At 36.5% G+C, this 12,043-nt stretch overlaps 1 long non-coding RNA gene across 1 annotated transcript; it reads right to left on the bottom strand.

Moving 5' to 3' along the window:
* Nucleotides 1-5,328: 5,328 nt before the first annotated feature.
* Nucleotides 5,329-8,313, bottom strand: LOC136223833 (uncharacterized). Its single transcript, XR_010686150.1, has 3 exons — nucleotides 8,252-8,313; nucleotides 6,633-6,731; nucleotides 5,329-5,743 (listed from the first exon to the last, which is right to left on the bottom strand). It is a non-coding gene; the product is annotated as an uncharacterized lncRNA (long non-coding RNA).
* Between the last annotated feature and the right edge of the window lie 3,730 nt (nucleotides 8,314-12,043).

Here is a 12,043-nt window from a genome sequence, read left to right as displayed (position 1 = left end):
AATTACAAACCTACCCTAGCTTGATGTGTATAAATAGGAGTGACTAGCACTCATTTGAGATACTCTTTTTTGCATAGAAAAGAAACTCTTGAGATTAGATTCTTGTAGTTTTAGATTTTGTTTTAGGCTTTATATAGCCAAACTCTTCCACCTTGAGAGCTTGTTCGTTGTCCGCTCCATCTTCGTGCACCAAGCTCGAAAGCTCCACCATCCAAGTCCTAAGAGACGGCTTTGAGTCCGGTTAGCTAGTTCCGAGGGTGGATTCTTCCCTTTACACTTGCTAATTAGCTTGCACTCATCCTATGTACCAGGCTTGGTTGTAATTCATATTTACATTCTCCATATTTATAATTTATGATTCATAATCTTCTTTTCTATATATGTGTTGATGTTTGTTACTTGTTTTGATATACATAATTTATTATTGTGTAGGAGAACGCGATTTCCGACGCCATTCGGACTATCTTTAGGGATTCATATAGGTGTTGCCTTACCGGAAGTGACAAACCGGAAACCGTAGGAATTGACAAGCCACGGAACTTACGTGCCCTAATTTCTGATCCCGAGCATTAGACATGGCTTTACTAGGAACCACGTAGTCTAAGTACTTCACGGGTCGGTCACACTACACGTAGTCGTCATTGCACGAACAAACCATCCACCGTATAAACTTAGAAGTCGTTATTTGTCATATTTATATCTTATCGCATCCGCATCACTTCATAGAGTTTTGTTATATAAATTCGCCTCACCCGTAGTTAGGAGTAGTTTGTAGTTGGTCCCCATATCAACCTCAAAGTATTCACCGCTTAAATAATGTATAAAACCGAGTAGTTTAATACTTGCAGTTATAAATCCCGTGGATTCGATACCCGGTCTTAACCGGATTATTACTTGATACGACGGGGTACACTTGCCCCTAAGTAGTGACGTCTAGTAAAGATAGAGCATTTAGAAAGATCACATCCATAGTCGTAACACACTAATCATAATATACATTTCATATTTACACCACTAGACGAAACTGACATCAAGTTTTTGGCGCCGTTGCCGGGGATTTATAATATCTTGCAATATTAGAGAAAAGCGATTTATTGTTAGTTTAAGCATTCTTTTTGTATAAACTGTTTATATATACTTTTACTAACATCATTCTTTCTTGTTGATATTGTATTTTATTTCATTCTTTTTATGCACACCCGATCTCGAAGTTGTCCTCTCGTTCCTATTGATCTCGAAATTGAAGGTACTCTTTGTAGGATTCGGAGAGCAAAAATGGCAAACCCCAACGCCGAGGTCAACCAGCCCGAAGGAAACCAAAGGCCGCATGTGAACAACATCTGCGGGGGAAACGACACACGTTCGATGATGGAGATCCTTGCTCCGCATCGTCCCCAAAACCGTAACGGAATTGTTGCCCCCACGATACCGGCCAACACGTACGAGATAAACACCGACATGATCCAGCTGATACAACAATGTGGCCAATTCGGCGGGGAACTCCATAAGAACCCCAACGAACATCTCGATAAATTCCTTATGTGTGCCAACACCTCTAGGCAAAATGGTGTTCCCGTTGAGGCTGTGAGACTAAAGTTGTTTCCTTTTTCTTTAACAGGACATGCGTTGGAGTGGCTACACTCGTTGGAGGCGGGATCCATCACGTCATGGGAGGAGCTCGAGAAGGAGTTCCTTCCCTACTATTTCCCGCCGTCCAAAACGGTCAAGTTATGGACTGATATCACGTCTTTTAGGCAACTGGAATGCAAGGCCCTTCATGCAGCTTGGGCTAGGTTCCGCAAGTTGCTCCGGAACAGCCCCCACCATGACATTCCAAAGCACGACTTGGTAAGCACCTTTTACCACGGTTTAACTCCCACTAATCATGCGACTGTTGATTCCTCTGCAGGTGGGGATCTATTTCGGAAGTCAGCAAGTGAGGCCTACGAGCTCATTCACGAGCTCGCGAGAAAAAGCGTGTAGTGGAAAGAGGATTGGCTTGCCAGACCGTCGTGAAATCAAATGTTCGCTGTGGAGAAAGAGGCTCTGAAAAGTTCCATAGCGGAGATGAATAAGAAACTTGACGCGTTAATAGCTCAATTGAGCCTCAATAAAAGTGCACAGGTCCTGATGTGCAATCACTGTGGTGGAGACCACGACAGACTCAATTGCCAAGCCGGTAGCCCTTTCGCCGGCGACATCGAGAGTGTAAGTTATGTAGGAGGCAATCCAAGGTATAATCCTAATCCGAACTCCTATCACCATCACAATAATAATAACAGCGGTTGGCGGCCTCGGTACCAACACCCAAATTTGTGATATGGTAATAATAATAATGTGTTGAGGCCCCCATCCGGCTTTGAGCAAGAATATCGGGAAAACGGGCTAGGGCAATCACAAACCATGCCCGGTAATCGAAACGCTCCACCTCTTGACAATGTACATGGCCAATCGGTCACGTCTTTGTTGAAGGATATATTAACCCTTCTTTCCGATAGTGAGGTGTTTTGCAGGGACCTTAGCCGCCAAGTAGCCCATCTGAATCGTCAGCAACAAGAAAGGCCGCTAGGAACCCTCCCGGCAAACACCGAACAAAATCTGCGGGGCAAAAATCGGGAATCCGGGCAGGCGATAATGCTCCTGAATAGTGGAAGTTCGGACCCGTCAAGTTCCAACACGGACAACTTACATTGAGCCGCCGCACGAGAAAGTCAAGCTATTTTGACTCTAAACGTAGCATTGGTTTGAATTTCTCGAACCCCTTATGTATATGTATCATAGACTTGTTTTATTTATTTACCCTTTTATGTCGTCTTAGTTTTCCCCTTTGAGTAATTGTTATTTTTTTAAATTTTAAATTTTTATTTTCACTTTTATTTCTATTTTTGTTTTTGCTTTTATTTTCATTTCATTTTTATTTTTATTTTTTTATTTTTATTTTTATTTTTATTTTTGTCATTTTTCATAAATTGAAAGAAAAACAAATCCCATTGATAATCCAAAAAATTCTTAAACACGCGTGACGTACAACCCAGTACGCCCCGCGCATTTGCGTTTCTGACTTATCTCTCTCAATAAAAGACACGTTACGCGGGGCGCCCCTCCTACCGCGCCTCGCGTCACCTGTGGCAATTAACCTCCCTTTTTAATAAATGCCACGTGGGAGGACACGCGAGACGTGCCCTAGGGCACGCATCGCGTATCCTCGGGGAGTTGTCACAACTCCCCATGGCAGCTTTTTTTTCTCCACTCTTCAATTACTCTTCCCACTTCCCCATATATCTTTCCCACTTCCACAATCCACCTCTTCTTCTCTCCAATCACATCCCATCCTTTCAAATTCAAATCCTTTCACCTTCCCTCCACATTAATTCTATCTAAACCACCTTCCTAAATAAACTTAAAAATCATAAAAATCATTAAATACTCACTAATAAACCATAAACCACCAAATTAAAAATCATAAAACTACTAAAACCGAAAAAATTCTTCAACTTCTTCCTTTTACGCGGGGCGTACCCCCATGGACGGCCCGCATCCTCCCCCTTTTTACCATCAAAAAGGGGCAGGAGGTGTAATACGCTAGGCGTGCGCCCTTTCACGCCCCGCGTACCTTACCCCTTTTGCGAATAATAATGGTCAGGAGGTGGGATACACGTGGCGTGGACCCTTCACGCCTCGCGTACCCCCTGGGAATCCGAGTTTTACTTGGATTCCCATCCCTCTCCTATAAATACTCCCCCTTCTCCCTCTTTCTCTCCACCACAACTTACTCCTACTTCCCCAACTCCTCTTCTACTCCTTCTCAATCACCCACTACAAACCGCCAACATGCGTCCCCCACGGTCCACTCAGACCCGTTCCGCCCATAACCAAAATGAACAACCACCATCATCCGAACGGGAGGGAACTCCACCACTCACCCGCCAATACCGGGCTCCTTTTCATCACCTACTCGAGGAGGAGGTCCAAAAGTACGAAGATCTTTGCGCGGCCACGGTCAAGATGAAGGGCTCAATAAATAAAATAAAATATTTTAAACGTTTCAGAAAATTCAATTTGAAAAGAAATATACATGGCATGAGTAGAAAACACCGTAAATGTATTTCAAAAAGGGAAAGTACGAACCTAGCTCTTGAAAGGGTATTTCTTATTTACTCACTATTTGTGAGTAAATTTATAATTATTTAGTTAGCTTCAAGCTTTATTTTTGTCAACTTGTTGCTTTCACTAATAACATGTGTTTGCAATTGAAATTGCTTTCACTAATAACTTGTTGCTGGTGATGAATGTACCCTGATATTCTTATCAGGGTAAAATTGTATCATTTTAACCATTAAGGGTAAAAATACTTTTGAATGTCAAAGTTAGAAGTATTCTTATACTATACACCAGAATTTAAACATTAAAGTTGCACTTATTAATTTATGATATTATAGACTTCATTCCTTGATGTTGAATTAAAGAGAATAAATGGTTGGGTTTTGGGCTATAACGACTTTATTGGTGACTCCAAGGCTTTTCATATCCTATAAATTCAGCAAAAACTTGAACCTAAATTAGAATTTCAAGTTTGGATTTATGGATTGAAATCAAATAATTGGAGAAGGGCTTCTCAGGATTTCCCTTACCTCGATTACAACATAGATGTACATGGTTTTGTTCCCAGAAGTAGTCACTTTACACATGGTAGTGTGCACTGGTAATGCACATTAAACCAAAATGGATGGAAACTAGAGATTGTGGCTTTTATTACGAGCAAAGAGACATTCTGCATAATGCTTCAACCTGTTTACTTAATCAACTCAATGGATGAAGTTTCAATGAAATTGCATTTTTTAGAAGGCTATCTTTGCATTAACTATTTCGTCAGAGAATGACAGTTTGACGCAGAATTTTATATGAAGAAGGATGAACTTGATAAGTATACTTGGACAAAGTTATACTCTATTACAAATCCGAGTTTGTCCAGTAATTGGTTTGAAAATGTGAAACTTTTGAGATATTCAAAAAGAGGAGATAAGAGTCATCTTAATATAGATCATATTGTTTGGTATGACATTAAAAGGAAAGGTCTTGGAGCAGAGTTGAAAGTCTTGGATTACAATTTACATGGGTTGTTATTGGAATAGTCAATTGTTTGTCTTGAAAGTCTTGTGTCATTAGGTTGTAGAACATAGTCTTTTGACGGGTGTACTTATGGATACTTATTTAACTTGAAGCAAAGCACAAATTCTGAGAAACTGACCAGTAAGAATGCTTTTTAATTTAGAAGCAACCGCCATTTTTCATGTAAACAAAAGAAATTCTCTCCTAACTATTATTGGCTACTACTACTTATGTAGATAAACATCTATATTTTCTGAACAGCACAAGCACATACTTTCCACAAAACTTACTTACACCACTCCTCATCCTTCTTCACTATACACTAAAAACATAACAATCTACCACGAATACCATCCTACCCTATATCAACAGATGATAAAAAATCGTCCTTCTTCTACACTGCATACTTTCTTTACCCTGTGTTTATGCAATGAAATGGCAAACAATTTATGCTTTTCTAAAGGTCATTGTCGAAAGAGACTTGCTTTTCTATGTCGCTTCTCGATTTGGAACGTGGAGGAGTTGCCAGACTTTGAAGCAATACTAGTACATCAGCTATATCATCTACATGTTTTTTCTATGCTCTCAAAGATATCTTGGTCAAATCTGTCATCCCCCATGCACATAATAAAATCTGCCGAAGAAGCAAAATAAACATTAGAGTCAATGAATTGTAAATTAGCTTTAGGCTCATCAATAACTACAAAGATCAATTTTATAATTTATCCAGCTTTAAACAACCAAATTAATGTCATATTAGCAGGAAACCATACAATTGACCAAAATTTTACTTTTAATAAGCAAAAACATTAGAGTGATACTAGAATAGAGAAATTTCAGTATGAGTAAGCTTCAAAACTCATTTATAGCAACATGATTAACAACAAAACTACTATATGCAAGCTACAAGGCAACATTTGTGGTTTATGTAAAGATGAATATTAATGTTGTCACATGTTATACCAATCTTTAAAACTTATTATGATTGTAGAGATCCTCTATTGCTTGTGGTGTACAAGGCAAATATAAATTTTGTGCCACCCATTTGTTGTTTGTATACTAATGTCCATGCATTCTATTTTTGGCCAACAGTCCATGAATTCTATTTTTGCCTGACCATGCTTCTATTTTTGCTTATTTTTCATATAATAATGCACATAAGTTCTGAAGATCATGAAACACATATGCCTGTAACATATCAAATACCTAAGAATTGCATCATAAATTACTGAATCATTCTTTTCAAGTATTGATGTATAGAAGCCATTAGTCATGAAAGTTCATCCTTGTCAAATTTGATATTCAACTTAAGAACACAAACCTCATATGTTAATAAGTAGAATGAATTTCTTTCTATTAAGATTGTAAATTGTTCTGAAAACAAACAGCATTTGAATATGACATTTGATCATGCAACTTGAAAACATGAACCAATACAAAAACATCATATTTTTCACTTTAAATAATGCAGATTTAGTAGGTTAACCGTAATAAGAGATTTGTTATTCTAAACCTCAACTTACTTGGGAGTTAATTCGTGGGCGACCTTCTGCAATCATTGCTAGAATGTCCATTCTTATCTAGACATGGATTTTCTTCTAATTTCTTGACCATTGGGTTTCCTGTAGAAAATTAAAATTATCATATGAATTATTAAATTAAAATTAACCTTCTTTTCCGTTAAATCATCACATGAATCAAAATTAGCACATCTAGGGTTTGGAGAGATGGCTAGGTCTATTCAAATTTCTCCCTAATAATTTTTCATGCACCAAATCATGTTGGAATGATCATCATCAACCGAACATGTTCGGATTTCTTTTAGTTTATTAAAGGTTGCAATCTAGATCTTATTCATATACTTTAAAACCTCTATAAATTAATACTCGATAAATTAATAAACTCTTTAAAATAATAATTTCTTCCGGTCCCGACTTGGGCCAGTTCAAAAAATGATCAATTTTAATAAATTAATAAGATAATAATTTTGTAGAACAACCCTTTATAAATACCTTGTATTATTACCTCTATAAATTAATAATTTCTCAAATACATATGCAAAATATATATAGATATGTACTTAGGATAAATTAACAAAATATGAATCTATAGTATTTTGTTTTTTCTTGAAACTTAAATCTAGTTGAATTTCATCCCTAACTATTCTGAGTGCATTCAAAAGTCCCTGTGTATCCTTGTCAAATTGTAACAAAAAATTGTAAAGAGTGGATGATGTTATAATTGCTTCCTTTCTTGTGACTGGTTTCAAAGGTACCGAATCATCATAGCTTCATCCTCAATTGAATTTTGCATAACACTCAACACAATTTCTTCTAAACTTTGGACTTGTGAGTATTCATTGTTTTCACCTAGATAATCCAATATTTGATTGACATCCATTAGATTGCGGTAACCAAGTTGACCAAACATTCCCTCAAGTTCATGAATATATTCTTTAGTGGTTGCTTCCTCTAAATTCGTTGTCACAGATTCATCCCATGTACGAATTTTAGAATGTTTGAAACAATTTGCTATTGTCTCTTGTTTGATATCTATTTTCCAAGATGAGACTGCAAGATTTATTACATAATGCACATTTAATTTGATTTGTTCATTGATTTTAGACAAAAACTTTATTTAAATTAGTAATTTAAAATTTATTTTTAAAAAAATTAAAATCACTCTATAAATTAATAATTATTAATTTATCCATTAATTAATAACTTTATAAATTAATAAAATTCTATGGTCCCAACATTATTAATTTATAGAGGTAGACCTGATAAGAATATAGTCTAGATATGTAATTAAACATTCCAAACTAGATCTGTTCAGATTTCGCAATTGGTTTTGATAAAAAAAACAAACACATCTGATAATCTAATAATATGGGTAAATACAAAAACTCTTGAGATAGGAATTAATATTAACTCAGATTTCGCAATTGTCTATGTTTCCAGCTTAATTCCTAGTAGCCTTTTTGTTGAACTGAGGTCTGAACAATACCATAATCAAAATTAGATCTGTTTGAATCTAAAATCGATCATATTTTGAACAATATATTTATGTATTATGTCCATGAAATGTCTGAAAAATAGAACTAATTATGAATGAGAGACAAAGATGAAAACAAGATGCTGACCTGGTCCGCTTCCAGCAAACAATTTCAATGAGATGAGAAGCTCTATGGGGCTGGTTTTCAAAGACAGTGAATATGATGGCTGGAGAGTATGAATTTAAAGAGATGCAATTAGGGTTTTATGGAATTAGTTGACAGAGAAAACCACAAAAGCCAAAGCCCCACATTATGTTGGGCTTTACATAAAAAGAAGAACCCAAATATTTAAAGAAAAAGTGAGCTAAAATTAATACTATTAAATCAAAAAATATAATAAGATTAAGGTAGGTGAAATTCTTTAAAGAAAAAGTGAGCTAAAATTAATATTATTAAATCACAATTATTAACGTTGAAAGTTATTATTTTGGAATTTTTAGATTTCTTATATATATAGAAAATAACTAATTAGTTTAGTTTTATCATTATTGGTGAATAGCAAATTAAGACATGTCCTTTAAAACCGTCCATTATTAAACTTAATATTGTATAGATCGAGCAATTTCAACCGAACTTCTCTATATGGAAAATTAAGGACTGTTTTCTGTCAAACCCTTACCATCTACATACAACATTGGATTATTTCATCGAATTTCCCATTAAATGACTTTCATGTGTTGATGATGTGGCGCTCAATGAAATTGAGAAGAAAAAACGATGAACTTTAAAAAGAAGCCGAAGCTTTTAGTTAGTTAAAAGAGGTGTACGGGGCGATACAACCAAGCAGCAGGGCTGGGCCGGCCGGTGTCCCCTTTATGGCATATGTATGTACCTGGGTTGGAACCCAGGCAGGAAATTGTCAGTGAGGAAGGGCTCTTTCATTACGCGTAGTTAGCTTCCTCTGTTAGCCGGGTGGTAAATTGAGAGATGGATTTTGCCCAGCCGTTGTCAGATCAATTCCCATTCATTCTTGTTTGGAATAGGGAACGGGCATAGGCTATCAGGAATGGACAATAGCCGCTTGGTGGTACCCCTATCGATGATTGTTGACTTTCCTGGATTGGATTCCTTGCTTGCATCCCTTGTTGGAATGGAACTAGCAGTTAAGCGCTAAAATAGGTCTTACAATTGATAGTAATGTTTATCATGTGTGTTACATCACATGATTTTTTTTTTATAATAATTGTGAGTATCACATCATGGTTATGTGAATATTAATTGATTATCAAGTTTAATGAAATGAGTGAATGTGATACATAGGTGGCAAACATTTGTAAAAAGTGAATTTTAGTTTGTGGTGTAATTAGTTTGGTTTTACTTCATCGCAAGATTATCATCTTTACAGTAATATTATGAGTTTAAACTTCACATTTGATCCCAAATAAAGATAGGTAGGAGACTTTATAATTAAACTCTAAACAATGTCATTATTATTCTATTTTCATCTCTAATTAGTACCACTGATTTTTATCTCCTTATTGAAATTTTCACTCTGATATAGTTAATTGTCATTTTTATAGTGTAGAAAAACATCAGCAATCGAAAAACAACCTCAGTTCCCATTTAAAAAAAATACAAACATGTAATTAATAAAAAGTGTAATTATATGGATTTTTTTTTTAAATCATAGGCATCCCAACTATGTTGGCATCCCTACTCAAAACACCCGATCCCTGAACCAAATTTATTAAGAAGAAATGAAAGAATTACAAAATACATCACTAGCAGAAAGAAAAACTAAGCAAATCTGTAGACCTGCCAACCTCCTAAATTACAAAGGAAGCTGAGATACACAGCAGGAGAATTTCCGTCCACCAAGTTAAATTTGAGTTCATTCTACCATAGTTTGCTAGGAGATCAGCTACTTGATTACCTTCTCTATAGATGTGAGAGACCACAACCGTCATTGATTCAAGATTTTTTAGGCATGTTAGCCAGTCCTGCCTAAGAGACTAGGGCACTAGCCCAACTCCATTCCAAATCGAATGAACAACAAAAGTTGAGTCGCTTTCAATCCAAAGACGCAACCAACCTCTATCATGAGCCATATTGACCGCTGATATGGCCGCTGATACGCCCCAGTGAACATGCCGTTTGCTGATCTGAACACGCCACCGCAGACGGCCGGACCCGGGCAGCCAGTAACTGAGCCATCCGTGTTCACCTTCATCCAGAAGGCCGGCAGAGGCTGCCAACGCACCAGAATTATCATGGGAGCGCCGTGCAATCGAATTGGAAGCTGTAGCTCTGTCAAAATATGCTGCTCCGTTGTTGATTTCCACATTGCTCCATGCCCGAGTCTGCCCGTTTCATGAACAGCTTGCCAGATCCTGCAAAGAGTTAGCGAGATTTGGGGATCCTCTCCTTCAAAAATTGCCCTGTTTCTAGTAGTCTAAAGGGTCCACATCCCATTAACAATCGCTGAATTCCATAGCGCACCAATTTGGGTGCTGAATCTCTGCTTAAGATCCTCTTGTATCAGGCCAGCAACTGAACCCGAAGTGTATATTGATCGGCCAAACAGCGACTCGATTGATCTCCAAACCTGCACAGAAAAATAACACGTTACAAGAATATGCGTGTCGGTTTCCATTTCCCTCTTGCAAAGGCTGCACCGTGAGACAATACAACAGCCTCTTTGCTGAAGTTTGTTATGAGTTGCCAAATAGCCCAGAATCGACTTCCAGCACGCCATAGAGCGAGAAGGCGGGATATATGGCTTCCAGACAAAGTGACACCAGTCCCGGTGTGTCGGGCTTCCCTGCAACCAGGCATAAAAAAGTTTATAATTAGGAGTAATTTTATCGTTAACTTTGCTCCTTACTTTTAAAAATTTCCCTAACGTTGTCAAGTTTGGTCAATTTTACTTCTGACATTGATAAGTTGGGTCAACATGTCACTTTAAGCAAGTTTATGAGGACAAATATGACATTTTAAAAGTACATGGAATTAAATTTTTTGGACAAGTAAAAAGGGTTACATGCACCGTTGGTCACTAAACTTAAATTTGTCTCAATAAAATCACTCAACTTTGAGTTTGTTTTCAATTAGATCACTCTGATAATTTCAGTGGTTAAAAGACATTATAAAGATATCATGGCTAACACGTCAGTATGAGTAACTCAGAGTTCTGGCTGGTGTCAATAATCAACTAATCAACTAGATGTTAGGTTTGCAGTGAGTCACTACAAAACAATGAGTAAATATATTGGTACTCATTATCACCTATTATAAAAAAGTTTCAACTATAGCATGAAACTCTTTAGTTAAAAGTAGGGATATAGGAGTTCATTTTTCTGGTAAGGTTATCTGAAATTTTTGGTTTTACTCTCATCTTATGTATCATTCTCTGATTTGCCTACCTGTTTTTCTTTCATTAACTGAGAGAATTTTCTATGATTTTAAAAACCTGTTCCAATTTTAGAAAGGCCATTTTTCCTGAATTTTGACAACTCTTGTTAGCTACATTGTTTCCGAGTAAACAAAAGTGAATTCATAGATGAACATTTGTGAATTAGAGGATTATATATGTGTTTATGTTTATCTATATTTGCTACTTAAGTTGTCCTTCTTATTGAAAATCACTTAGAAAATCACTTTTATTTGGTATAAAAGTAGGACTAACTATAGATTTTGAATATTAAAGGAACCTATGTTAATAAATCTTTTGAAAATAAGTTATATCCTTCTTTTGTTCATTATTTTCATTACTTTATCAATGAGAATTTTGATCATATCCCAACATCCGTGAGCTGAATAGAAAGTTCTGTAGCAATGAATGTTAGTTGTGCAAATGGACTTTTGTTTGTCCGATAACTTCGGTTCATCTGTTGCCAAATGAGTAGACTTTCAACTGTCCATGGTAATATTAGACCATAA

Source organism: Euphorbia lathyris, chromosome 3 (genome assembly GCF_963576675.1).
Source record: "Euphorbia lathyris chromosome 3, ddEupLath1.1, whole genome shotgun sequence".
In the NCBI taxonomy this organism is placed as follows: domain Eukaryota; kingdom Viridiplantae; phylum Streptophyta; class Magnoliopsida; order Malpighiales; family Euphorbiaceae; genus Euphorbia; species Euphorbia lathyris.
The sequence above is the reverse complement of the archived record's forward strand: the minus strand, read 5'-3'. Positions and strand labels throughout refer to the sequence as shown.